The sequence below is a fragment of the Protopterus annectens genome, chromosome 12.part0 (assembly GCF_019279795.1).
Source record: "Protopterus annectens isolate FY-2018-M chromosome 12.part0, PAN1.0, whole genome shotgun sequence".
NCBI classification, from domain to species: domain Eukaryota; kingdom Metazoa; phylum Chordata; order Ceratodontiformes; family Protopteridae; genus Protopterus; species Protopterus annectens.
In genome coordinates this window covers 667,989,863-668,016,876 of record NC_056746.1, presented here as the reverse complement: position 1 = coordinate 668,016,876, position 27,014 = coordinate 667,989,863, and positions in this window count along the sequence as shown.

Genomic DNA, 27,014 nt, shown 5'->3' with positions numbered 1-27,014 from the left:
TGGGACATGTGTCGGTCTGGCCCTACAAACATATACGTTTATAGAGTACCATACACTGCAGCAGAATGCAACATCACATAGAACAGGACCAAGAACAATGACATCTACCACAGTCTGTACATAGGCCAAGGTACATATTCACAATACACACTCTGTCGACAATCACCAGACCTCACTATTGTACACACTACAACAGAATGTCCAGGATTTGTCCTCAAATATAAGGCCTGCTATACATAATATCTCGAGCAGTCTGATATCTCACTGGCTTGTTATCAGGTATGATGTCAGTAAATAATGATGTACTGAACTTATGCACCTTTTACTGCATGACATATGTACAAAGGTTGACAGAGTCATGGCTGGAGGCACAAACACAGGGCCAATATTGACATGTTGCTGTGATAAACCCATACATTTATTGACATGTTGCTGTGATAAACCCATACATTTACTGGTGTAACAGGGTTTGTTGTGACATATCTCTTCTGAGGGATATAAAGTCAGTAACTCACATGGCTGTCACCATGTACTGACTGCAATCCTCAGAGTATGCTACTGAATTTCTAAATATAGGAAATGTGTGAGTAACACAATACATGTAAGACTCCAAACACTGGCCAGTCTGCAGATAGCTCTACAGGTGAGACTTTCCCCATCCCCATAACACTGTCATGACAGATATTAAATCATGTAGAACAACCATATCCACACAAACCTTGTTAAACCAACATTACTTCAAATGTAGATGAGCAATACTTACATTCCATCCTCATGTCTGGAACATCCCCCTCCTATTTTCTGGCCTGTCTCCACAGTGTATGTTGTAAGAGGTATATCCACTTACCCTCTGTGATGCTGTTTGTCAAACAACTACATGAAGTCCTGCTCACAGAGAATGAAAAGGGCCAACACCAACATGAAGGGCTTAGTTATAGGAGTGTGTTTTCATGCAATTGGCTATAGGAATGATACCACAGCTTTTCCGCATGCAGTCAGCTAGTGGGGGACTGCAATTCATGCACAGGCCATCAGCTGATCATGAACATCACTTACAAAACACAAGGTGCTACCTAAGCAAAGCAGGTGTACTTTTACACATCCACCAGAGAGGGAGTGAGAGAGACAGACAGAGACAAAGTAAGAAAGGAACAGAGTAGGGAAGTAAGATCTAAGCATGTTTGTGTATGATCCATGGGTGGAGAGTGGTATCTGGGCATTATGACGGTTGCCTATATTGTGTACTAATCTATACTGTCACATGGTAATAGCACACGGCTCTACACATTTATGGCTGAGGATTGTCGACTAGTATTTCTACAATGTTTGGAAAATGTTGGCCTTGTAATGTTGACAATGGGACATGTAGCTTTTCAATATAATGATGTAGCAAAACCCACGCTGTAATGGATCCTGTTATTACACAATCACCACAACACCCACACAGGACACTGATAACACACACAAACTTACCAGTATTAAGTTTCAAACCCCTACCTGACTATGTATTGCTATTACATTGTTATGCAGTTACTGCACGTGCCATGAAGCCTACATGATAGAGAGCTGTCCAAAGGTATCTTTGAAAGTGAGTGACATCAGCAACAGTGATAAAAGAGGGATAAGGGAAGTGTAGTACATGTGGCTTTCCACAAAAGCACGTGTCAAGGAAGACACAACCACACTCTCTCAAGGACTCACACACATTATCACAGTTGGCAGGGTCAGGAATAGAACTCCTAACTAAATAGTTTGCTACATTACGGTATTACACAGTTATCACATGCATCACAGAGATTATCAGGCTGATATATGGCCAAAGGGTTATTTCAAGGTGACTGACATCAGTAGGGCAGTGGTAGGTGTAGTGAGAGTTAATGGGTTCAAAATCATTAACCACACACACACACACACACACACACACACACACACACACACACTTGTCAGTACTGACATACATGTGTTCATTGCTTCACAGGTGTGTTGTAGTTGACAGTGCCAGAAGGCTGTACAAGGCTAGGCAAAGGGAATACCTTGGCATCAAGCCACATGACAATGGCTCCAGTGTGGCTCAGTGGTGTAGTCCCTGGATTGGCCCACACAGGTGGGTATTGTATTCACCATCCACTCATATGGGTTACTATTGTGGGTGGCCAGTGCTGTGCTATGCTTGCCATGTATGTGACCTATATTCCATAACATGGACAGTGTCTGGGTTGTGCACATGTCCCACATGCATTTTCTGTGACATGTGGAAGTGTACCTGGGGTCTCTGGGGCATGTTGTGTGGACAGATTGTTATCATCTGATGTTGCATTCCTAACCTCATGTGGTGAGACCTGGCTATGGAACTGAGGTTGTGCCTGCACCTACATTGACAGCATGATACAGGAATTCTGTGGAGTTAGTAGCATCTCTCCATACAGGGCATGTGTATAAGGCATGGTATTCCCTTTGTGGGTTACATTTGCAGACTTAACAGTTGTTGCAGGTGTCCAGTGGGGAACATAGCAAAGGACCACTGTAAGCAATTATTTGCCTATTGTAGGGATGGAACAGAGTGTCATGTCCTCTTACTTGCTGGATAACACACACTCAGTCAAGGAGATGTTACACATCACAGTACATTCTGATGTCAGTGGCAGTGTTGTGGTCAACAGGCATGTAGTCCACTGCAATCACACTGAGTTTACTATCTGTGGGCAATATGCAGGGAACTACCAATATAGTGGTTGTTGTCTGGTCAAGTGTGTTTGTGTATGAGACATGGGTGGAGAGTGTTCTCTGGGTAATACAACGGTTGCCTATATTGTTCACCAATCCATAGTGTCACATGTAGGGCTATGGATTGTCTACACCAGTCTCTCTTCTGTTTGACATCTGTTGTTCTTGTAAGGTAGACATTGTGACATATAGGAGGTCCTCAATATAATAATTTAGCAAAACCCGCCCCACAATGAACCCTGTAATTACACAACCACAGCAACCTCTACACAGGATACTGATGACAAACACACACAAACACACCTGCCAGTACTGACATTCAAACCCCTATCTAGCTATGTATTGCTGCTACAGTGTACTGCATTTATCGCACATGCCATGGAGCTTATTGGGTGGATGTTGTCTCAAGGTACTGCTAAGGTGAGGAGCATCATCACCTCTAGTAAATACTGGCATTGGGTGCTGTAGTGGGTGAGAGATCCCAAAAATAATTTTACCCTAATCACACATTTACATTTGCCAGGGGTGAGGTTCAAACCTTTATCTAACAACCTCTACAGAGCATTATGTTACACATTAATCACATGCCCCATCGACCCAATATGGTATAGGCTTCACAACAGATACTTGTAAAGTGGATATATCTGCAGGACTGCTAAAGTCAGGCTCTGAGATGTGTACTGGATGTAAATAGGGGCAGAAACTTTGAAGTACATGCACAAACACTTGCCACAGATGAAATTCAAACTCATAGTTGTGTAGTTACTGCTACTACATTGTTTCACATTTATGGCACGCACCATGGAGCTGACATAGCTAGTCTTTCTCCAAAGGTATATTTCAAGGTAGATGATATCAGCAGGCTTGCTAAAGTAGGGCAATGGAAGACGTAGTGACTGTGAATTGTCTCAAAAGTACTAGTCTCTACACACACACACGCAGAGTTCTACAGTTGCCATATCTGATATTAGAACTCCTACCTAGCTAATACATTCCACAGTTATCGCATGTACCATGGAGCTTATAGGGCTAGTCCTTCTCCAAAGGTATATTTTAAAGTGAATGACATCAGCAGCCTTGCTAACATAGGGCAATGGGAGGTGTAGTGACTGTGAATGGCCTCAAAATCATTGATCTCTACACACACAGTTTTACAGTTGACATGTCTGGTATTAGAACTCCTACCTAACTTGTATATCATACTATAGCATTACACAGTTATAGCATGTGCCACAAAGGTAATAGGGCTAGTCCTTCTCCAAAGATGTTTTTCAAAGTGAATGACATCAGCAGCCTTGCTAAAGTAGGGCAGTGGGAGGTGTAGTGACTGTGAATGGTCTCAAAAGCATTGATCCCTACACACACAAACACACACACACAGTTTCACAATTGTCATGTCTTGGATTAGAACTCCTATCTAACTATTACATCAAACTATAACATTACACAGTTATTGCATGCACCACAGAGCTTACATGGCTGAATTTTGTCCAAGGAGGTGTTTCAACGTGACTGACATCAGCAGGGTAGCTAAGCTAGGGCAATTGTGAGAGCAGTGTGTGTGAATGGGTCATAAACCATTCCTCTGGAAACACACACACAAGACTCAGTCACACACAACTTTACATATGACAGGACTGTGTATACAACTGCTAGATGAATAATGACTTGTACTGTCATGTTACACAGTTATCACAAGCACCTCAGACACTATAGTGCTGAGGGCTACCAGAATCAAATGTCTACAGTAATAGACAATGGCACATAAAAAGCCACAGTGGTGCAGCGGTAGCATTGTCGCCTCACAGCAAGAGGTTCTCACATTCAATTCTCGGCTGGAGCACCTTCTGTGTGGAGTCTGCATGTCTTCCCCGTGGTCGAGTAGCATTCGAAAGACATGTGTGAATGGGCGTGCCTTCATTGAAGGTTGGGCATTGAGCTGGCACCTCAGCACCGTAAAACTCTACTGCCAATCATTAGCGGACTGGAATTCCGCTATGGTGACCCCTAACTGGGAAAAACCGAAAGAAAAACAATCGATATTGTCACACCATGTGATATTAGCCAATTGGATGTGTGGTGGGTGGGACCGGCTTTATGATGGGAAGGTCTTTGTCACTGTCTGTCTCTCTCTTCCCCACATCTATGTTTGCTTATGTTTGACCTATTATAGTGTGTCGTCCTTGGATATATGTGTGAATTCCTATCCGATGTGTTTGCAAAGCATGACTGGTGTGCAATGTGGAGTGTATGTACAGACATCTGTGACTGACAGATATGTATAGTCCACTGTTGTTGCCAGACATGGGCTTCATTTCTAAGTGTGAGAGCATGCCCAGTATGACCTTCTGTATTGGATGTGTGAATGGATTCCAGGTAGGTTGTACTCCAGTGCAGGCACTTTTAAGCATTTGTAAGTGGGTTTGCGCGATGGTAAGCAATGCTAACTTCCGCTTAAATATGCTTAGAGAGAGTTAACTTCATTATTGCTTAACCTATGTGCGCATTGCTTAACCCCACGTAAATGGGCTTACACCTGCTTACTATGGCTTAAATATGCTTACTCCCGCTTACTACTGCTTAATAGTGCTTACTCCCACTTACCCCCACACTAATTTAGACAGAAATGTAACATGGTTCTTGGGAAGGTGGTGGATTTGGACAATGTATGGATTTATCATTCATTACACATTATACATTTTATTTGTATCCCTGATTCATTTGTACATATACTGTATTGGGCACTTGTGTTTATCTGTGGATTTTACAACTTTATTACAATGACACCTCACATCTGCATGTAATGCAGTATACCAATTCACAAATATATGTTATTTAGTAGGTTATGCAACAAAAAATATTGTTCATAAAGTAATATGACATGGAAAGTGGAATGTACTGGAGTGAGACTCGAACTGGGAATGACTGCTCGTAAGGTGAATGCTCTGACTACTACACTATTGCAGTACTGCTTCATTTGCATATATCTTGATATGTATCTTCTTGTGCCATTTAAGCTACAGTATACGTAGCTAAGCAATGGGCAAACCCATGCACCTACTGTTAAATTTTATCTGTTGGATAAAAATAACTTGTTTATATTATAATATTTTAAATATTGCTCTTATAAACTTGGGGTGATGTTGCTGGGGGTATGCAACACCCTATGAGTGGTCTCGCTCATTGCACTACCTAAACTGCAGTTCTTGACTGCAGGAGCGTGTATATTGTGAGACCTCTGCTCTCAGACACACCCCCTGCACTCGTCTATGCTCTGTGTCCGTTTAGCAGTTCAGGCAGCATGGCTTCATTAATATGCATGGCGCTCTGCCATGCTGCTCCTAAATGGTCACTTCCATGCAGGACTAAGCTAGTCTTGCATGGAAGATTACTGAATCCGGGGGATTATTTCTATTTCCTCTCAGTACATTTCAGGGATGGTGATTAGACAAATTAGGCCTATCAGCCAGTACACTTTATTTATTAAATAATTGTCTTTTCTTTGTAGGCAAATTTCTGGTCTGTAATTGCTCACACTGCAAATCTTTGAATGAAGTGCTTTTTAATAAAAGTTTAATAATATATTGATCAGAACATTTATCAAAATGTAACAATCCATAAACTTTGTTTTCAGTCTTCAATTCTATATACATCAAGTGGTCACACCAAACATTTTTCATGTAAGTAACATCCATAGATATTTATATACATGGACTTGTTCAATTTCTTGTCATTAAGGAACATTTATAACACTTCTTTTTATTAGTAAATGCATTTAAATTTGTTTTCTGCATTAAATGATTATTGGATATTAATAGTTGATTCACAAAAAAAATCTTTATTTTTAAATTGTCTTCCACAGCCAATCTCTGTATTGTTAAAATCTCCTTTTATATCTAAGAATAGGGCAAATAAATTTTGTTTCCTAAATTTCAAATACTTTTCAGTTAAGCATTATTATTGCAAAATGTAACAAACTTTTTAAGAACATTTAGTTTTTATGTTGACATATTGCAGATTTATATCTAGTTTTAATTTGTCTACCTCAATCAAGGAAATATCTTTAGAAAGAAATCCAATAATGCAATGTGTCTATAAAGCCTGCAATCAAATTTCATCCAAATCTGATCTTTTCTGGGGGGAAATTTTATGCAGCACATACAAACTATTTCCATTACTTATATGCTGGTGTTTCATTGTTCTCTTTACAACTATACATCAAAAAAGACTTGTCTCTATTCTGTGATGCAACTCATGACCCTTGCCAGCTGGATTGAAAATATCTTTAGCTTTTTTTATTAATTTTTTTGTATTTATATATTTGCATTCTTAACAACAGGTTTTTATGTTGCTTTGTTGCCCTATTCTACATTTTCATGATGTGTTATTTTTATTTTACTATCAAACTATGATGGCAAGCTAATGTATATTTACTATTTTAATTTTCTTTCTTCATTTTCATAAATATTACATTCTCCTTTGATTTTTTCTTAGCACTGTTAACATTTCATCTACTAATCTCTCCTAAATTGTATGCTATAGTTATTAATTATTTTACCTAAAAGTGTCTGCATTTAATTTTCCCTAATTTATTTTGAAAAAATGTGTTATTCACCTGATCTTAAGTCTACATTATTAAAATCTAGCATTTGCTGATCGTCTTCTGGCATGATTTTGAAATCAATTAATATGTCTTATTAGTTCCACTTAGTTTTCATCTGACTAATCCCATTTTTTAATGGTGATGGGTGACTGAATGTGTGAGTATGCATGTATGCATTCTGTTGTTGTAGTTCATAAGATCAAACACTGAAAAGAGCAAATCTTTATTTTGCTGAATTCCAAGTGCTGTATATGAGAGATTCTGGTGTAGCAGTGACTAGCAAATTACCTTTTCCCCACTTTTAAAGGATCTCAGTATTTGTATATATAAAGTATTTTCTTTTTTTCTCTGCAGTTGTGCGACAGTGGAGTTAGTATAATTAAGAAGGGTATGTGGGGCTACAGAAGTTAGCCTTCTAAAATTGGAAGTATATTTGTTGTATATGATTTTTTAATGTGATTTTCAATAAAATGTGTTTTCAGTGACATCACATACTTCACCTATAACCTACGGTCCAATTCAACATGACCTAAAAAAAATCTTGCTGATCAAAAGCAACCCCAACAAGTAATCGCTCCAGTAAGAGCCATTTTCAAAACAAATCATCTTGACCACATAGTTACTTCCATTCAGCTAGCATTTTATCCATTTCCATTCATCCCTCAACCTTTAACAACCAATACCCTATTATCTTACCCTTATAAAACTTTACAGTGAAATCAAATACCTTCCTGTGTAAATTTCTGTCAGCCCAAAGCTTCCTCATGTATTCTCTAGCCTCCACTCTCTTTTATCCTCTATTGATCCCTGTCTGAATCTGCTATGGCCACCAACAACTTAACCAAACTTCTCTCCCATCAGAATTCTCAATTTTTACTAGACTATTTATGTATTCAAAAAATGAGTGGCTAACCAAAGTGCTTAGGTCTCTAATGAAACCGAGTAATAGTGGCTGGGAAACATGGAAAAAAGATACCACTCCAATCTACAATGGCCATTGCAAATCCTTAAGAATCACTACTAAGAAAGCTATCTACAGTGACAAAACAACTACAGGTAAAATAAACCTTTCTACTTCACCCAACTAAACAATTTTGGAAGGAGTTTAACAAATAATTAGAACCTCCCGCAAGGAGTAAGCCAATCTGGGTTACATCTATTACCTCACTGGTAACCTTACATTCTCTGATTTCCTTGGGAATTTTCTAACTTTCCCTGCACCACATTCACCAGCTTCAACAGATCTTAACCTACCTAAATTAATTTCACCCTTCTGCTTCTCTAAAATAACTTCTACAGAAACTGTATCCCTACTGAAACAAATTCCACTTGACTCCACCTGGACCTGACAATATTTTCCACAGTTTTTTTACCACTGCAGGAACTACATTGTTACACCATTAAACGCATTTAACTTCTGCCTTACCACTAATACTATGGAAACTAAATCAAAATCCTATTTTCTCAGACCCATTCCAAAAATATCATCCACATTTCATGCAGTCATCTCAGGTCTATCTCCATTCTTCCAACCCTGGGCATACTCCTTGAGAAAAACATTTGTAATCAACACAGAACTATCACTTGCTGTCAAAAAACAACATGGCTTCTGGGCTGACCACATTTTTTGACTTGACAGATGACATTTTAACTAACATTGATAAAGGAAATGTGACTGGAGATTTGTTCACTAACTCATGAATTTGATTTGGTATACCACCCATTTCTTCTTAGCCATCTCAAAGACACAGGCATAATCACTTGACCTACCCAGTGGTTCAAAGTCTTACTTTCCAACACAGCTGTAAGGAAAATATAGGTACTAATCTCTTTCTTTCGATACTATCAAAACCCACTCAGGTGTCACAGAGGACTCAATTCTTGCTCCTGTACTGTTTTCTCTGTTTACAAACTCTCCTTAGATCTATATCAACCCTACTTCTCTCAGTCATCTGTATGTCTTATCCTTCAAAACACATCTTCACAAAGGCCTCCATCTACCAACATATTTGGCACCCAAAAAAGACTTGCCAAATCTCTCCAAACCCTCTATAGCACAGAACTTACTGATAAACTATAGAAATTATCAAATTCTCTTAATACATGGGGATTTGGATAGATTATTCCCTTAAAATGTTTTATGCCTATCTTACTCATGTGTGCAAACCTTAACTCAAGCCCTAGCCCTAACCATACACCAGCTGACCCAAGCCCTAGCCCTAAACCTACCCTTACCCCTGCTGACACAAGCACTAGCACTAACCCTACTCTTGCTGACCCAAACTCTAGCCCTAACTCTATCCCTGCTGACCCAAGAAATAGCCTTAACCCTAACCATGCTGACCCAAGCTCTAGCCCTAAAACTATCCCTGCTGCCATAAGCCCGAGTTCTAACCCTAACCCTGCTGACTCAAGCCCTAGATCTAACCATAGCCCTAACCCTACCATTGGCCCTCACCCTAACCCTACACATTATGTTACAAAAAATCCTTTATCCTAACAGCACCACTACAAAGATTAAAGGAAACAGAACACACACAGCATGAAACATCCATCCTTAACCCCTTTTTGCACATAGGGTAGAGGTGTCATATCAGCAGTGACCATCATCAAGAACCAATGTTTCCACTTCCAGGTGGCTAACCATGTAGCAGTTGATCTTCTATACCACAAATACATTCAGTTTAGAGTGTTCAATCCACCTACTGTGTGCCTTTGGAATGTGTGAGGAAACTGGAGCACTTGGAGAAAACTCACATTAACATAGTAAGGACTTGCAGACTCCACAAAGAAGGTGTGCTAGCTAAGAACTGAATTGGAGAATCCCTAGCTGTGAGGCTATGTTGCTAAATGGTGTGCCACTGTGCTTCCATGTAAAACACAACATACAAAACATTCCAAACAGCAAATCTATCCCTTTACTTAACGCTTACTCTAACCCTAACTCATGAACACTTGCATATACACACTAACAATATAACCTTTTCAGGTTAACATTAATTTTCCTGCACGCTTCTAATTACCTGCACCATAGAAATGAGCATTCAGTCTTTTTTTTTTTACACAGAAATATTTCAGTCAAATGTGCATTAGATATTTTGAGTTGTAACTATATATATATATATATATATATATATATATATATATATATATATATATATATATATATATATGGGTCCCCTTCAGTACACCGACACGCCAGAAGGCCGACACTCTTCAGAAGGAGATGAGAAGACCGACAACACAGATGATCAACAAGGTGAGATCCCGATGGATGAAACACCGACATGGGCAAGGTGTGAGCGCGACACGGTAAGTGTGCGATAGAGTGAGGGATTTAGAGTTAGGGAGCGGACAGGTAAGTGTGCGATAGTGAGGGACTGTAGTTTTAGGGGCGGGTTAAGTGAGTTAGGGTTAGGGTGTGGGTAGGGTGAGTGTGCAATAGTGACGGACTATATGTTTAAGGGTGGGTTAAGTGAGTTAGGGTTAGGGTGCAGGTAGGGTATGTGTGCAATAGTGACGGACTGTAGGTTTAGGGGTTGGTTAAGTGAGTTAGGGTTAGGGTGCGGGTAGGGTAAGTGTGCGATAGTGACGGACTATATGTTTAAGGGTGGGTTAAGTGAGTTAGGGTTAGCGTGCAGGTAGGGTATGTGTGCAATAGTGACGGACTGTAGGTTTAGGGGTGGGTTAAGCGAGTTAGGGTTAGGGTGCGGGTAGGGTATGTGTGCGGTTGTGTCGGACCTTAGGGTTAGGGTTTGGGTTAAGGTTAGTGCATGTATAGTTGTGTGTAATGTGTAGTTTACGTTTTGTGTGTCGGTGTTTTGGGTGTCGGTGTTATGGAGTTTGGTTTTGTGCGTTTTCGGTATTGTGTGTTGTCGGTCTTTTGGTGTCGGTGTTTTGGATGTCGGCTTTGTGGTATGTCGGTGTACTGAAGAGGATATATATATATATATATATATATATATATATATATATATATATATATATATATATACACACATATATAGGTGCTAGTTACTCAGTTGTATGAGTGTTTGGTTGACAGCTGCGATTACATATATGGTCGACTAGGCAGCTGGTCAAAAGGTTTGCAAGATTGCACAAATCCAGGGTTTGGGAAATTTGCCCTTACCATGAAGTTATGTGATCTCAGAGTTGGCATATATAATTAGCTGGATGTGTAGGTTGGTGCAGGGAGCCTTACCCCCTACAAAAATCGAATTGTACACACCAAGGCTGTTTCTCAGCTCATGCGTCGCGACATGTCAACCTCTGTGTTTTTGACCATATGGGGTCGATATTTTTGCAGTCAACTCTGGGTGTTTTCTCTTTGTGGTAAAACTATATATATAAAAATAGATAGATTAGATACAGCTATAGATATAGCTCTATATATATATATATATATATATATATATATATATATATATATATATATATATATATATATATATGTATATGTGTGTGTGTGTGTGTGTGTGTGTGTGTGTGTGTGTGCAAGCTGATATAATTCACATTAGATCAACTTACATAACCCAGGAAAAAAAAAACTCCCCATTGATCTAAAAACATTGACAGCAAACTCCACATACTCCAGGATCATGCAAACTACAAACAGTCTTTGGGGGGGCAAGTTTCTCTGTACCCGAAATGTGGGGAGGGCTGTACCACTGACATCACCTGCTACCATCTCCAAGTTCTCACAATAATAGGGAAAGGGCATATCCCCTTCTCAGCTATAATTGCACCCTCACACCATTCTACACTGATCAGCTATTTTTGATCAATATGAGGAAACCCATGTGTATGTGTGTATATATATATATATATATATATATATATTTATATTTATTTATTTATTGCATTTGTTTACTGGGATAAGTCCACTGGGCCTAAAAGAGCCCATTTTCAGTGGAGGCCCGGGGAGAAAAGCTCCAACGAGATACAGAAAAAATATAAACATTAATTAGTACAGAAGCAGTGTTGTTGTTGTGTCTTTCGGCTTTTCCCGGTTAGGGGTCGCCACAGAGGAACTCCAGTCCGCTAATAATTGGTAGCTGATTTTTACGTGCCAAGTTACCAGCCCTGAAACACAACGTTCAACGAAGGTATGCCCATTCATGCATGTCTCCATGCAGAAGACGCTCTAGCTGAGAATTGAACCGGACAGCGTCTTACTGTGAGGCGACAACGCTACCGCAGCACCACCACGGCGGGATGAAGCAGAAACAGTGTTACAGATAGTAAATATAGTAACATATACAGAATATATACATAAAAGCAGGAGTCTAGTTTGTTTGATTACAGCAATATATACAGAAAATATACATTAAAGCAGAATTCAATGAATTCAATCAGATTGGTATAAACAGAGATCAGTATGATTGTGCCAGAATCAACAAGTGAAGATAAAAATAAATATGGAGAAAATATCATCAGTCACTAGTAGCAAAAGACATAGGAGTTTAGTAATCATATAAGGAGAGTGAAGAGGTTAGGTTATAGAGCAGGAACATAGGTAGGAAGAGCTGAGATGATTTTTCAGCATTTATTTGAAGGTGGTGGTGCTGCCTGTGTTTCTTATAGAAGGCGGAAGTGAGTTCCATAGTTTGGCGATGGTGAAGGCATAGAGGAGTTGACCAGCAGGTAAGGTGGGCTTATCTACTTTTAGAAATAGATGATTTTCAGATCTAAGATGCCTGCTGGAATGGTATTTGGCAAGTAGAGTTAAGAGAGCAGGACAGTCTGTGGGTCTGTAGATTATTTTGTGCACAGTAGTTAATTGGGTGAATGAGAGATGGTGGGGGAGTTCCAGCAACCTTAATTGTTTCAGTGACTTACAATGGTGGGATGAGAATGTTGTCTTGGTGGCAAATTTTGCTATTCTGTTGTAACACATAGCAAGTTTGGATTTTGTAGAATTTCGAATATTAGTGAGGAGAGGGGCACCATAAAGTAGAGAGTGTAATAAAAAGGTAGTTGCAAGGGTTTGTCTAGTAGAGAGGCTAAGAAAGTGTTGGTGCCTGTAGAGCATACCAAGCTTTTGGTGTGTTTTTTTGATGTTACTGTTTATGTGTAGGTCAAAGTTAAGGTTTTCATCTATAATAATGCCTAATAATTTAGTGTGTGGGACAACGTCTATAGTGGTATTGTCTTGGGCTTGTATAGTGAAGAGTTTTTTATCAAATGGAGTGGTTTTCCTAGGAGTAAAAATTACTAGTTTATTTTTTTTTGGATTAAGGGCAAGATGATTGTTAAGCATCCAAGATTCAGTAGATGTGAGGGCATTCTGGATAATTTGCTGGAGTTCAGAGCTGGAATTTGCAGTGCATATTATTGTAGAGTCATCAGCATACTGAATTACTGAGCATTGTGGGAGAGTGGTGTGAAAGTTGTTAAAAAAGATGCTAAATAAGAGAGGACCAAGTATGGAGCCTTGGGGAACCCCTGTGGATGTACTGAGGAAGGGAGAGTAAGACTGTTGCCATTTGGTGGATTGCTGCCTATTGGAGAGAGATAGTTGTTGTACCATTGTAGGGTAGGGGGAGAAATGTGGAGGGTGGATAGTTTAGAAAGTAGGATAGTGTGGGAGATGGTATCAAAAGCTATGGGTCTACATTTTCTTGTCGAAGCCCCATGCACCTCCATGCCCTCACTACTTTATATATACTAGCTCTGAGATCACACTCCAGTGGGGAAACAGGTATATTCCTTTAACCCCACTGTAGCGTGCTTCAGTGCTGCAGGTTTTTTTTTTTTTGTTAATATTACCGGTTCAGTGAACTGGTATTTGCAAAAATGCACTTTCGTTTAAGTGCACTTTCACGTAAATGGGGTAGTACTTTTCCTTTTCGAAAGAATGATCTTTCGACAAGAAAAAGTAGGCCCATATATATATATATATATATATATATATATATATATATATATATATATATATATATATATATATATATATATATATATATATATATATATATATATAGATTCACCTCAGAAGCCGGAAAGCCCAAAATCTTGAATTTCAAAAGACTGACACCAAAATCTTTAAAACTCAAAATACTGAATCTCAGAGTACTGAAAACACACAGGATGACAACACTTACTATATTCTAGCACAACTACTTACAGAAACAAATAAAAGATAAACTGTTTACCAGTTCTCCAAGTTTAAGCAGGGGAACAAACCATGTACCCCCCCATGTAGCCACACCTCCTGATACTTAAATATATCAACTCTGAGATTGCACTCCACAGAACAAAATGGCAAACATACCATTATGTGTTTCATGACTGCCTGTTGTAACCTTAGTCATGTTCCCTTTTAACTTGCTATACTACAACATAACTCATGTTAGTGTAGTGAAGTACGATCTTGGAGTTGATATATTTAAGTAGCAGTGGGTGTGGGGGATGCAGCCCCCTTGCTTATACTTGGAGAAAAGTAATATGGTTTGTCTTGTATTTGGTTCTCTATCTACTTCTGCTGGAATATAGTAAGTGTTGGGATCCTGTGTGTTTTCTGTATTCTGAAAGTCAATATTCTGAGATTCAATATTTTGAGTTTTCCGTCTTTTGAACTTTCAAAATTTTGTTCTCAGTCTTTTGAAATTCAGGATTTTGGGCTTTCAGTCTTCTGAAGTGAATCCATATATACATATACCATAGTTTCAGCCTATGCCAGTATAGCTGTCTTACAAAATATAAACAGAATTTTAGCAAAATATAATTATGGTTGTAACCAGTTTCAGACAGAGCCTAATGCCTCTATGCTCCTATTTTGAGCAATGAGTGTTTCAAAATCTGCATATTAAAATGATATAAAGTTAAATTAATATATACTCAATGATATGAGCTCCTATTTAAGCACTTATCTTGATCATATCCTCCTTAAGTGTTTTAAATATTTAAAATATTTATCTTAAGCAAAGAACACTCAATTATTTGTTCATGTTACACATTTAGTACAAGTCTTATGCAGCCACTTCTCACTTTACTTCCAAACCACGTAAAACGTGGTGTTCACATCAAAATGCAAGCATTAATAAGATATAGAAAGCCATGACATTTACTTATGCAGGCACTTCACTTTCAAACATTGTACAATGTGGTGTTCACATCAAAATGTAAGCATTAATAAAATATAGGAAGCCATGACATTCACTGATGTACACAATTACAAAACTTAATACTTGAGCTTTTGATGTGGCCAAGGTGTCCTTTTTTAAAAGAAATGACTTCATAAAGGATTGCATCTAGCATATTGAATCAGTGAGGATCTGTCTTATAACTGGAAAGATATAGTTAGAAAACTAAACAAAGAAGATCAAGTTCTTATAGTTGAATAAAACATGTACACAAGCCTCCTATGTGATATATCCTTTATATCGACACAGCAGAAAGTACAAAAAATGCAGGAAAAAGTCTTTGATTTAGGTACTCCTGTTTCTTTTCCTGTCACATATTAAAATTTTTTTATATTTCTCTTTGCCTTTTTACTTTTGTATTATGCAATGCTCTGTGCGTATATACTCACGAGGCTGAAGCCCATATCAGAGCTCCATCCTGTTCTGTGGCACTTGTCTTTAGTCTTTTCTGATTATCACTAATGCTCTTTACCGAACAAGTGGGTCAAACAGAACAAAAATGCAGCTAGAGATTTCAAACACTGACTAGTCATCCACTCCTTTTTGAATTTTGTGTTTTTCTTCAGCCAGTTATTTCCAAAACAAATCTATAGCATCCAAAACTCTCACAAAGCACACACACACACACAAACACATAAATTGTCTATCTCCACCTTTTGTTAACCATTCTACTAAGATAGTTTTCTATTAAAAACATCAAAGCTTCTGACACACACACAGACACCTCCGGAAAACTGGAAGTCACAAACCACATCAAAAGAAATAAAATCAATCCCCAGGAGTCAGCAAGCTCTGCATAGCATGCAGGAATAGTGCAAGAGCTGCTGCAGGCAATATGGCTGCCGTGAGATCCAGGAATAAGCTCCCAAGATGTGCACAAGCACTCCTGCACTATTCCTGCATTAACACAGCCCCTGTATGCTAATTACCTCATTTGCTGCTGAAAACCATGCAAATGAGGTGAATTAGCAATCCAGGAAGCAGGCAGACATCCGTGCAGGAATAGTGTAGACTGCAGAAATGTATTCAGCCAGTAGCTAAATACATTTCTGCAAACTACAAAACGGAGGCATGACAGCTCGTACAAACGCATATATTAGAAGGGTTAGGCACACCAAAGGCCAAATATATGGCCATAGGCATGAAAATTAATTTCAAAATTATAAAAATTAACTTTTTTTTGCTGGCCGATTTCAGCCATTTAAGCGCAGGGCAGAGGTGTGCAAACGGGATCGGCCCAAAAATAATAAAAAAAGCTGGAAATAAGCTTTTAAACCAAAAATCATAATTTTGCCATAATAGTGAATGGCATCCATAACACAACAAGGCCATGGAATAGTGGCTGCTAAGGGAGAAGGCTGAGTGTCAGTTTTGTAACCATGCATTAGCAGTCAATCCTATGTAAATGAAGGCAATGATACTGAATCACAGATTTCCCCTCAGTGCTAGCTTGCATCTAACCGTGTAGGTGCAGTAATACCATGGTGTAAGTCTAAGAGGTAGATAACTTCATAAAGGGGTGTGTCATGCATGCTGTAAGCTTATTGCAGCTCTGTGGCCCATGTTTGCCCTTAGCTAAGCACAGCTAAGGAAGGGGGTGTGTCTGAAACTGCCTGGCAGTATATACATTGCCTAAACGGGTGTGCGTGCCGCACACCGGGTTTTAATAAAAAAAAAGTAATAATTAACCAGGAAATAGCAGCGCCATTCAAATCTGAGCACTGGGTTTATGAGGTGTGCCTCAGGGCTTAAACAGGAAGGCAATGGGAAGGGAAAAACAGCAGTAGGAAGGTAATCAAGGTGAACTAGCATAGCTGGCAGGTGAAATGTATCAGAACCATTCAATTACACAGGCAGCAGCCCAGCCCAGCCCAGCACACTACTATAAACTATGCAAGCACCTTTCCCTCTGGTTTTTCCCACAAACTCTACACCACAGATGCACAGAAAGGGGAATTTTTACCTAACAAAAGCAACAAAATGATAGGGGCTGCTGTCACTCTTATACAGCAATATGTGGAAGAGGCTGAGGGTGGTGAGGATGAGAATGCTGATGACCAGCCGACAGTGAGGAGAAGGAGAAGAGTGTACAGACCCAGGGTAACCTACCAGGGGCGACATGAACTGGAGATAGTGGAGCACTATAGGGTGGATAGGGACATCCTACAGCAAATTGTTGAGCTGTGCCAGCCATGCCTCATACACAGAACCAACAGTGGATACCAAGGTATGTGTAGGCTTAAGAATATTAGCCACTAGTACCTTCCAAAGGCCAACTGGGGATATCATGGGGATCTCACAGGCATCAGCATTCAGAGTACTCCACCAGTTCCTAGATGCCATGTCAGCACATGCCGGTGAGCACATATGCTTCCACAACACCTGTGAGGCGTTGACCAGCAATATGCATCTCTTCCACTAAATAGCAGAATACCCTGCGGTAGTGGGTGCTATAGACTGCACATACTTACACATCAAAGCACCACCCAGCTAGCAAGGTAGAGTCTACGTAAACTGCAAGGGCTTCCTCTCTATCAACTGCCAGGTCATGTGGGATCATGAATGTGTGTGCTGGCAGCCCTGGAAGCTATCACGACTCCCACATCTGGCATATGATGCAGCTGTACCAGAGATTTGCCAATGGGGGCATCCTATATGGCCAGCTAATGGGGGGTGCTGGTTATGCACAGGAACCATGGCTGATGACACCCATCAGAAATGCAAACACACCTGAATAAGAACTCCATAATCAGGCACACACACAAACCAGAATCCTAATAGAGCATGTGTTTGGGATGCTCAAGTCACGGTTCCAGTGCCTGGACATATAAATAAGACTAAAATTGTAACAGATTTAGAAGATATTCTTAAGACTTTCAGAAAACATCATGAAATAATAAGTAACACAAATCCAAATATTAATAACAACGTCCCAAAAGACAACTTCTTAAATGAGAACATAGGCAACAAACTATCACTAGAACAGAATACCAAACTTCTCAAACCAATAATATTAAGTGAACTAAAAGAGAGGATTCAAGAACAATAAAGCCCCAGGATTAGATGGATTAATAGGTGGAATTTATAAAGTACTCACAGACAATACATTAAATATACTTTTACAAGCTTTTGAGGAATTCAGAAAAAAGACAAGCTCATTCCCTTCCTGGAAATATGCCATGATTTCACCTATCCTAAAACAGGACAAAGACCCCAAAACAGTAACGTCGTATCATCCCATTTCACTATTAAATCTGGACTATAACATTTTTACATCAATATTAGCTAACAGATTAAATCAACTGATGCCTAACATAATAGGTGATGATCAAACAGGCTTCATCCTAAATAGAAGAGCACAAGACAATGGGCAGGATTCACGAAGCTTCCGTGTAAGAGTTATAACTCATACACAGAGGCTGCAGTTAAACGGAGTGATGTCAGCATGCTTTGCATATTCATGAGAGCATGCTGAATCACACCTAAGGCTAACACAGTCCGTGTAAGACAGTAGGGGGCATGTCTGTAGGCCGAGCCCTGTAAGCGGACACGCCCCCAGAAGAGGAAAAGTGCCCAAAGTAAACACCCACGACAGAGTCCACGGAAATGTGAATAAACACAACACAACGCATGCCCCCACAGACTATGAACAGAAAACATATAAATAAACATGTTATATATTTTTTTTAAATTGTAAAAAAGTTTAACCGTGAGTGCGCTCGTTTGCGCGGGCGTGCCCGTAGCACAGCTACAGTTAGCAGTCAGTGGGAAAGCATATAAGAACTAAATATGCAAAGTAAGCCAGAAAGCAATAGCGTAGCGGTAGAGATGTTGGCTGAAGAGCAGGCATTCATGGTTCGAGTCCCCAAAACACCAATTTTTATTTTTAGCAAAATAAGCACGAAACAAGTCCCTGACAAATATGTACACATAAAACCACATTTTATGTAAAATGTAATGAAATAGCCCATTTATACTGAATAAATGTGAGGTAACAAAAGAATAAAAAATGCCAGATGTGCCTATAGCTGAGCTACTGTTTAACAGGGTGAGTGCATCTGCCCGTACGTGAGCAGTGGTTTAACTGGTGCAAAATGAGTGCCTGTAGCTGAGCAGTGGTTTAACACGCTGAATTTAAGGGCCCCTAGCTCAGCTGAGTGTAATATGCATGCCAATAGCCAAATTAGGCTTAAACCAGCGTACCCCATTTGCGCAGAGCTGCGCACCGCGCAAACAAGCTAACCAACGGGCAACGTTGAGCAAGCCTTATCAAAACTGCCTTTACACAGACACACCCCTTAGCATGTCTAGACAGTCATGAAAAATAAAAAGCAGTGGCTAGGTTCGAACCCAGGATACTATACACCATAGTCAAGGTACCAAACCACTAAGCCATGACGACAGTACCTAGAAATGCAATAATAGCTAATATATAGGAATGAATACAAACTGGAGCATGACAATGCAGGTTTACTGAAGTTGATACAATTCCAAAATGGCCAATCACAGATATGTGCGGGAAAAACGGACTATATAAGCCCCATAGGCGGGAATACACAGCATAAACGATTGTAGAACTGAACTGCAGGCTGAATGACAGGAGTAGGAGAGGGTAGTTGCTTTCGAGCACAGAGGTGGGGTGTTGAGGAGTCCAGGTACATGGTCTGGCTCCTAGTCCACAGTCATGAGGCCCAACTCATGCTGGGCCAGCTCCTCTGGGGAGCATACAGAGCTGAGGCGTGGGACCGGTTGGCTCATGATCTCACCAGTGCCACAGGGATTCCAAGGACTGGTGATCAGGTCCATCACCACCATGCAGACCTGAAGAGACGCAAGCAGGACCAACTGAACCTTTGGATCCAGGAGGCCCGGCAAATGCCCAATGCCCCACTACTGAGTAAGTTACATTTAATTATGTATGTAAGAAATTAAACTAGCTGATATTATGGAGATGTGTATTCCAATATTACTTCATTTATATTACAGCTGCAGGTGTCCGTTCTGTGAACCGCAGAGCCTATGGCGATAGGCTGGTGCGGTTGCGCCACCAGGCAGGTCAGTAATCAACTACCAGTAACTGTAAAGAAATATAAAGTATGACAGTCAGCAAAAGAGTGCAGTGTAGTCACTAAGGAATAAAATGTGCAAGTAACAGTGTGAAAGTGTCTGCAAGTATTGCTTGATTACAAAAATGTGTTTCAGCCTGTAAGTTAAACCGAAAAATGAAAATGTCTGACATAAATTCTGAAATAAAAATGCCCCACCTTTAAGAAAATAGTACACAACCTGCAGCAGGCTGAAAAGTATAGCTGCAGAAGATGATGAAATCACATGTGTGAAATATATCCCTGTTGAAATACTGAAACAAGACAGAAGTGAGACTGCTGGAAAGGATTGTAATAACTACAGGTAAATGAATAAAGTAAAACTGCAGTCAAGACAGAATGAAATGCATGTGAGAATCAAAACCAAACAGCAAAATCTGTTCAAAGTGTTGCTGCATCTGGAATGTGTATCCCAAAATCTGGATATGTTGCTCTCAGTCTGCAATATGCAGATAGGATGATTGTCTGATATACCAAACATCCACACTTGTCTACAGCTATATAAAGCAAATGTAGCAGGATGATGTAGCTGAACAAAGCTAGATATGAATGTGTATGAAGAACAATAAAATGTATATTGATGTTGCAGTAACAGTCCTATCACCAAGTTGAAATAGTTATCATATAGGAAACTGTAGTTAGAACAGTAGTGTGTATATATCTGTAGCTATTAGAAATGTACAGCATATGTATTGGTATTTGAAGGTGTTAATATTATTTTCTTCACCCCACCCTATAACCACATATAACCCATTCCACGTGAAAATGGTATGTGCAATCACAATTAACACCCCTGGACGTTTGTCCTGTTGGGTCATATATATTTGCATGTCCGTTGATGCATCTGCCCTGTTCATACATTCAAACCTGATGGCCTGTTGCCATCAATTAACCCTGCATGTTGTTGGACTGTGTATTGCTGTTCAAATTATGCATGTGTTATGCACACTGTTCAATGGTGTGAATATCTGGGTGTTTGGTTAATGGGAATACTAATGCATGCTGTTACAACTAATTGTGAATGGTATTATATGTCACTAATCCAAACTGTCATGACATAATGCAAAACATAGGATGACAGGGAAGGAGGGTTCCAGCGGACCCACCTCTCCCACCTCAGCTGGCGAGTGCACCTGGCACTAGTGCCGAGTCTGGACCCTCCTCCGGTGGCTCTGTGCCACCTGTGGGTGGAAGCGCTGCAGGGGATGGGGCTCGCCCCCCCCTCTGCAAGTGTTGCCGGAGGAGAACCACCATTCACCCTCCGTAGCGTCCGGACTGTGGTGCGTAGGGAGATTCGGGACTCTGTTCTCGAGCCCCTACACCAGCTTGAGGCACGGGTGGCACAACTAACGGGCATGCCTGTTGCCCGGCCTACACAGCCCCCAGCACAGCCCCGTCCTGGGCAGTGAAGGAACAGTGGCAACTGCCTATGGGTGGGGATATCAGTTCCACTGTTGCCATCTGTGGGCTCATGGGCTCTGGATATCCAAACCTCCATCCCCGTCAATTGTGTAACCCCCCCACACGTGTCATACACCGCCCCTGTATGCATCTTGTTTGTCTTGTCTGTTTACCTACCCAACCTACCTCCCCACCTGTACTGACTTCCTTCAACTGACATACCACTCTCACCTGAAAAAAAAAAAAAAGGGCACTCTGTACCCACAAAAAAATTATGCCCCATACATAGCTGCCCATTCCGCACACATGTCTGCTGGACATGGAATCTATCAATTACAATTGGCTGTACAACAAGTATTATTGTTGTCCTGACACCTCTCTCAGGGGTGGAAGGTTTCAAATGTCACACCAAATTACATACATATGCACAGCTGTTGCTGATGAAGAAATGGGCAGCTATGGGCCTTACCTACATCCCTCCTGCAAATCCCAAGCTTGTTTCCTTACTGTCTTACCCTCTTTGTGACCCCTTTTTCACCACTTTCCTGTCTCCCCATTTTCATTTCTTTCAAAGAAAATAGCGGTGTGCCAGAGTAAGCACTGTTAAGCGGTTGTAAGCGGGTGTGTGCGCGGAGCTAACCGCCAGTGCGCATGCGTGAGCTCCATGCAAACCAGCGCTAACCCGGTTACAACTGCTTAAAAGTGCCTTAGTCACTTTGATTGACAGGTCCTGTACTCAGTTCAAAAGCAAAATAAAATCCCACTGTCAGTCCCGAACCCAGGACCTTGGAAACACTAGTCTGTATGACCTACCACTAAGCCATGACTCTTATACAAGAACATTGTGCTAAAATAAATATAACATGTAATAGTAGGGATGAATGTAAAGGGAATATAGGATGTGTAGTACCCAAAGCATGTCATGTAGAATTACTGTCAAAACTACTGGATTCCCATAATAGTAGTGTGTGAACACAAACAGCCATGCTAGTTGGTAGCTTGTAGGTAATAATGTCAGTTAAAGTAAATATATAAATGTATGTATATGTACATATATATATATATAAATATATATCTATATATAGTTGTAGGAGTCATTGTGCATACACACTTACTACAGGGAACATGAGAGAGGAATGGAGAAATGTGAATCTGCAACACAGCCTGAATCATGAGAGAGATACTAACCTTTACACTCACAGAACACTGTCCACGGCATACCAGCATGGTCCCCGCCCTTACAATCTGAAAGCGCAACACCTATCCCATCCCACATACCCTTTTATAACAGTGACCTGAAATCACAGTGAGAACTGCAATCAGTACACAACTGGCTGTATGCAATTAGCAAATGCTGGCTTACAATTGGTGCAGAGGCCATCACATGGACCTATGCAGATACCTACAAAAGCATCCAGTACTAACACTCCACACATGCAATACATTCATTGCACTGTCTGGAAGCAGACAGAGGGAGAGAGAAAAGTGAGAGAGAGAGAACAAAAAAAAAATTATACACTGTCTCTGTGACTCTAAGCTGTCAGCAGTGACAGTAGCAGCAGTAAGCAGAAGCAGTGGTAACGCAACCAGCTGCGACAAACACAGGTAATGCAAAGTAGCAGGTTAATAGTGTGCATACTGTGAACCCTCCAAATGTGTCGTAGGTCTGTATCTATAGGTATGTCCATGTGATATGTTGTGTGTACGTAGTTCCACCAAAAGGGGATGACCATACATTACATGTCAATCAGTCTTAGGCCATGATCCTGGCAGCAGTTGTCTGTGCGTTGCCCCCAGCAATGGCTGTAGTGACTGCTTTGAAAGGTCAGCCAGGTTCAAAAGCAGGATCAGCCCATCACAAAGACACACTGGCTGGGAACAAGTGTCTGCAGGTACCCGATATCACTGCATATGCATCCCATACTGCATAATTCCATAGCTTAGCAGACCAGGCCGGTTATGCATATGATGTGGTAGTTCCCAGGGTCAGTCGAGGTGCCTCCTTAGTGGTGTGGGACCACTGTCGCTGTATGCCACTGTCCAGGTACATATCCTGTAGTACGGCCAAGAAAATTATCAGTGTTATATGCGGTTGTATGTCCTCTCGGAGTGCAGGTAGCACACATCCAGGGATACCATGAGGTCACAGTGATGCTGTGTGTTCTGCTCTGCTGAGGGCGTCCCTCACCTGGACATGTGAGATGATAGGGAGGTTACATACAGCTGTGATAAATATTTCAACTGGTGGGGGAGAAGGAGGGGGGATACGTGCACCAAACCTGTCTGCAAGACTGTTGCCAATATCCGTGTGTTTGGTGAATGTTAAGTAGGTGTGTATTAACACAGAGAATATCTGAGGCATGTGGTCCATATGTGTAACATAACTGAAGAAGGCCTTGTGGTCATCCATAGTGTTTGTGGCCATTTCCCTCCCAGAGTAGGCCATGGCCGTTGTTATGACGGACCGTAGTGTAGTACCAGTGCTGACCACAGATGCCTTCCCTTAATGTGAATGTGCTTTGTCCTGCAGTAGCCTCCTGCTATTGTTATACAATCTGCCTATGTCTGGGGTTCACCGGACAGGATGCCTAACCTTTGTGCATAGGGTCTGGGTTAGAAATGTGTGTGCAAGTTCCATGCAATCTGTGGCATGTCCGTGGTAAGCATTTGCAAAGGGGTCAGCAGTGTGGGTTGTGGCTTCCACTGGCCCAGTGTGCTGCATGGATACCATCTCAGTCCCAGCAAGTGAATAACTGTCTAATCACATACATATCAAAGTAGTCTACTGTGCTGGTGGTGGTGGTGGGATATGTATATCCAGGCCGAGTAACTTCTGTCCACATCACAGTAGTGGATGGCATCCCACATACAGTACCTTGGGATGAACCCCCAGAGTGAGGTTATGCATTGGTCCTGTCAGTGTGTGCTGACCAATGGGGCATGCTACTATGTTGTGTGGAATGTGGCAGGTATTGTTGCACAGGTGTTGGCTGAGCACTGATATCTGGCCATGTACCTGTGTATCCACCACGACACACACACATGCAACATATGGGAGTAGTAGTATATCACTACACATGAGTATCATGTATAGTATGTGTGCCATATATTGCTGACATAGTCTGCTGATATCGTGTTTGTGTTCTCTTCCAGGGAGATGGCTCGTCAGTGTAATCCCGCCTACTCTGTAGCAGAAGACAAGGAGATCCACCAGAGCCTGGTGCGGGAGTATGACATCCTGTTTTCCCGCACCAGTCAGAATCAGCAGGAGAGGGCTGCACTGTGGCAAGACCTTGTCCATAGGGTAAATGATATTAGCATGCATAACAGGACATATGAGCAGGTACGACATCACTGCAGTGATTTAATCCGAAGTGTCCATCAGCGTGCATCAGATATCCACAGGCAACAGGTTGCCACAGGAGGTGGGTGGCCACATCCCCCTCACCAGACTGGAGGGGCTACTCCTAAGTGTTGTGGTTCCAGCCCCAGAACAGCAACAGCAGTACTCCTGCATTATGATGGAGGCTGGTTCCACACAGCAGCACGACATGGAGCGTGCAGGTAATATGCCATATGTACACTTGACTGTTCTGTACACTGTATCATATGCAATATCAATGGCACAGTTGTGCCCACTGACATTAATCTCATCATTTCTGCAGGTCCTTCCGGGGTTACAGCAAGGCAGGCCATCCATGCTGGTGAGTGTGTTTAACATAACCTATAATAGTCCTGATAATGCTAGTAACAGTAGTGTAACTCAGTAGTGCTCTGTGTGTATACTGCGGGGTGTGCTTGTGTGCATGTGTGCAGGTGTGCCTGTGCCCATGTGTGCATGTGTGCATGAATGCAGGTGTGCCTATGTCCACGTGTGCATGTGTGCATGTGTGCCTGTGTCCACGTGTGCATGTGTGCATGTGTGCATGTGTGCCTGTGTCCATGTGTGCATGTGTGCATGTGTCCATGTGTGCATGTGACCACGTGTGCATGCGTGCATGTGTCCATGTGTGCATGTGTCCACGTGTGCATGTGTGCATGTGTCCACGTGTGCATGTGTCCACGTGTGCATGTCTGCATGTGTACCTGTGTGCATGTGTGCATGTGTGCCTGCGTGCATGTGTCCATGTGTGCATGTCTGCATGTGTGCCTGTGTCCATGTGTGCATGTGTGCCTGTGTGCATGTGTGCATGTGTGCATGTGTGCAGAAATGCATCACTGGTAACAATGTCTGGAGACTGTAAACTGTGTTTCCTGTCTTCCTCCCACAGGCTCTGGTGCTGCTCTGGTGACCTGCAGCAGGGAACCTGAATCTTGTGCCACGGGTACTGGTAATGATGATATTTGTGTAATGGTACAGGAAGGTGTGTCAGGGTCTGCCATTGGTCAGCCAATTGACAGTACACAGCTGTCAACCCCATCATTGCGCACAGTCATCCTGCCAGTACATCCTTTGTCACCATTGTCCCTAGGTGATGGACAGGATAAAGTGGGCATAGACCAGGATAATGTGGTACCTGTGGCACATGCGTCCCCACACAGCAGCCATGGGCAGGGTCCTCCGATGGTACCACACAGACAGTTGCCCATGGGTTTTCGTGGGAGCATCCGTGGGCGTACTGCCTCTGGCCGACGTGCCCAAAGAGGTCTGTCAACCTCAGCTATGTTTTGGACTGTCATGCAGGCACAGTCGCATATGGAAAGGTACACCAGACAGGGTCTGAGGGAGCTGAGAGCATGTCGCACAGCCATGACAGACAGTATGCATGACATTGCGGATGCTATCCGTAATTTCACCGATGTCATAGACAGACGTTGTGGGGACATATTACAGCAGTTCCACAACCAAATGTCCATGAGCCAGGGCAATGGTGGGCGTTTGCGGCGTCGACGTGGCCATATGCCGGCAACAGCAGCAGCTGGCAGTCGGCGCGGACGACAACAGGCTCGCGCACACCCCCATAGTGCCAGCAGCAGCCCCAGCAATGCTGGGTCTGTGCTGTCATCGGAACGCCCCAGGAGACCATGTGCACG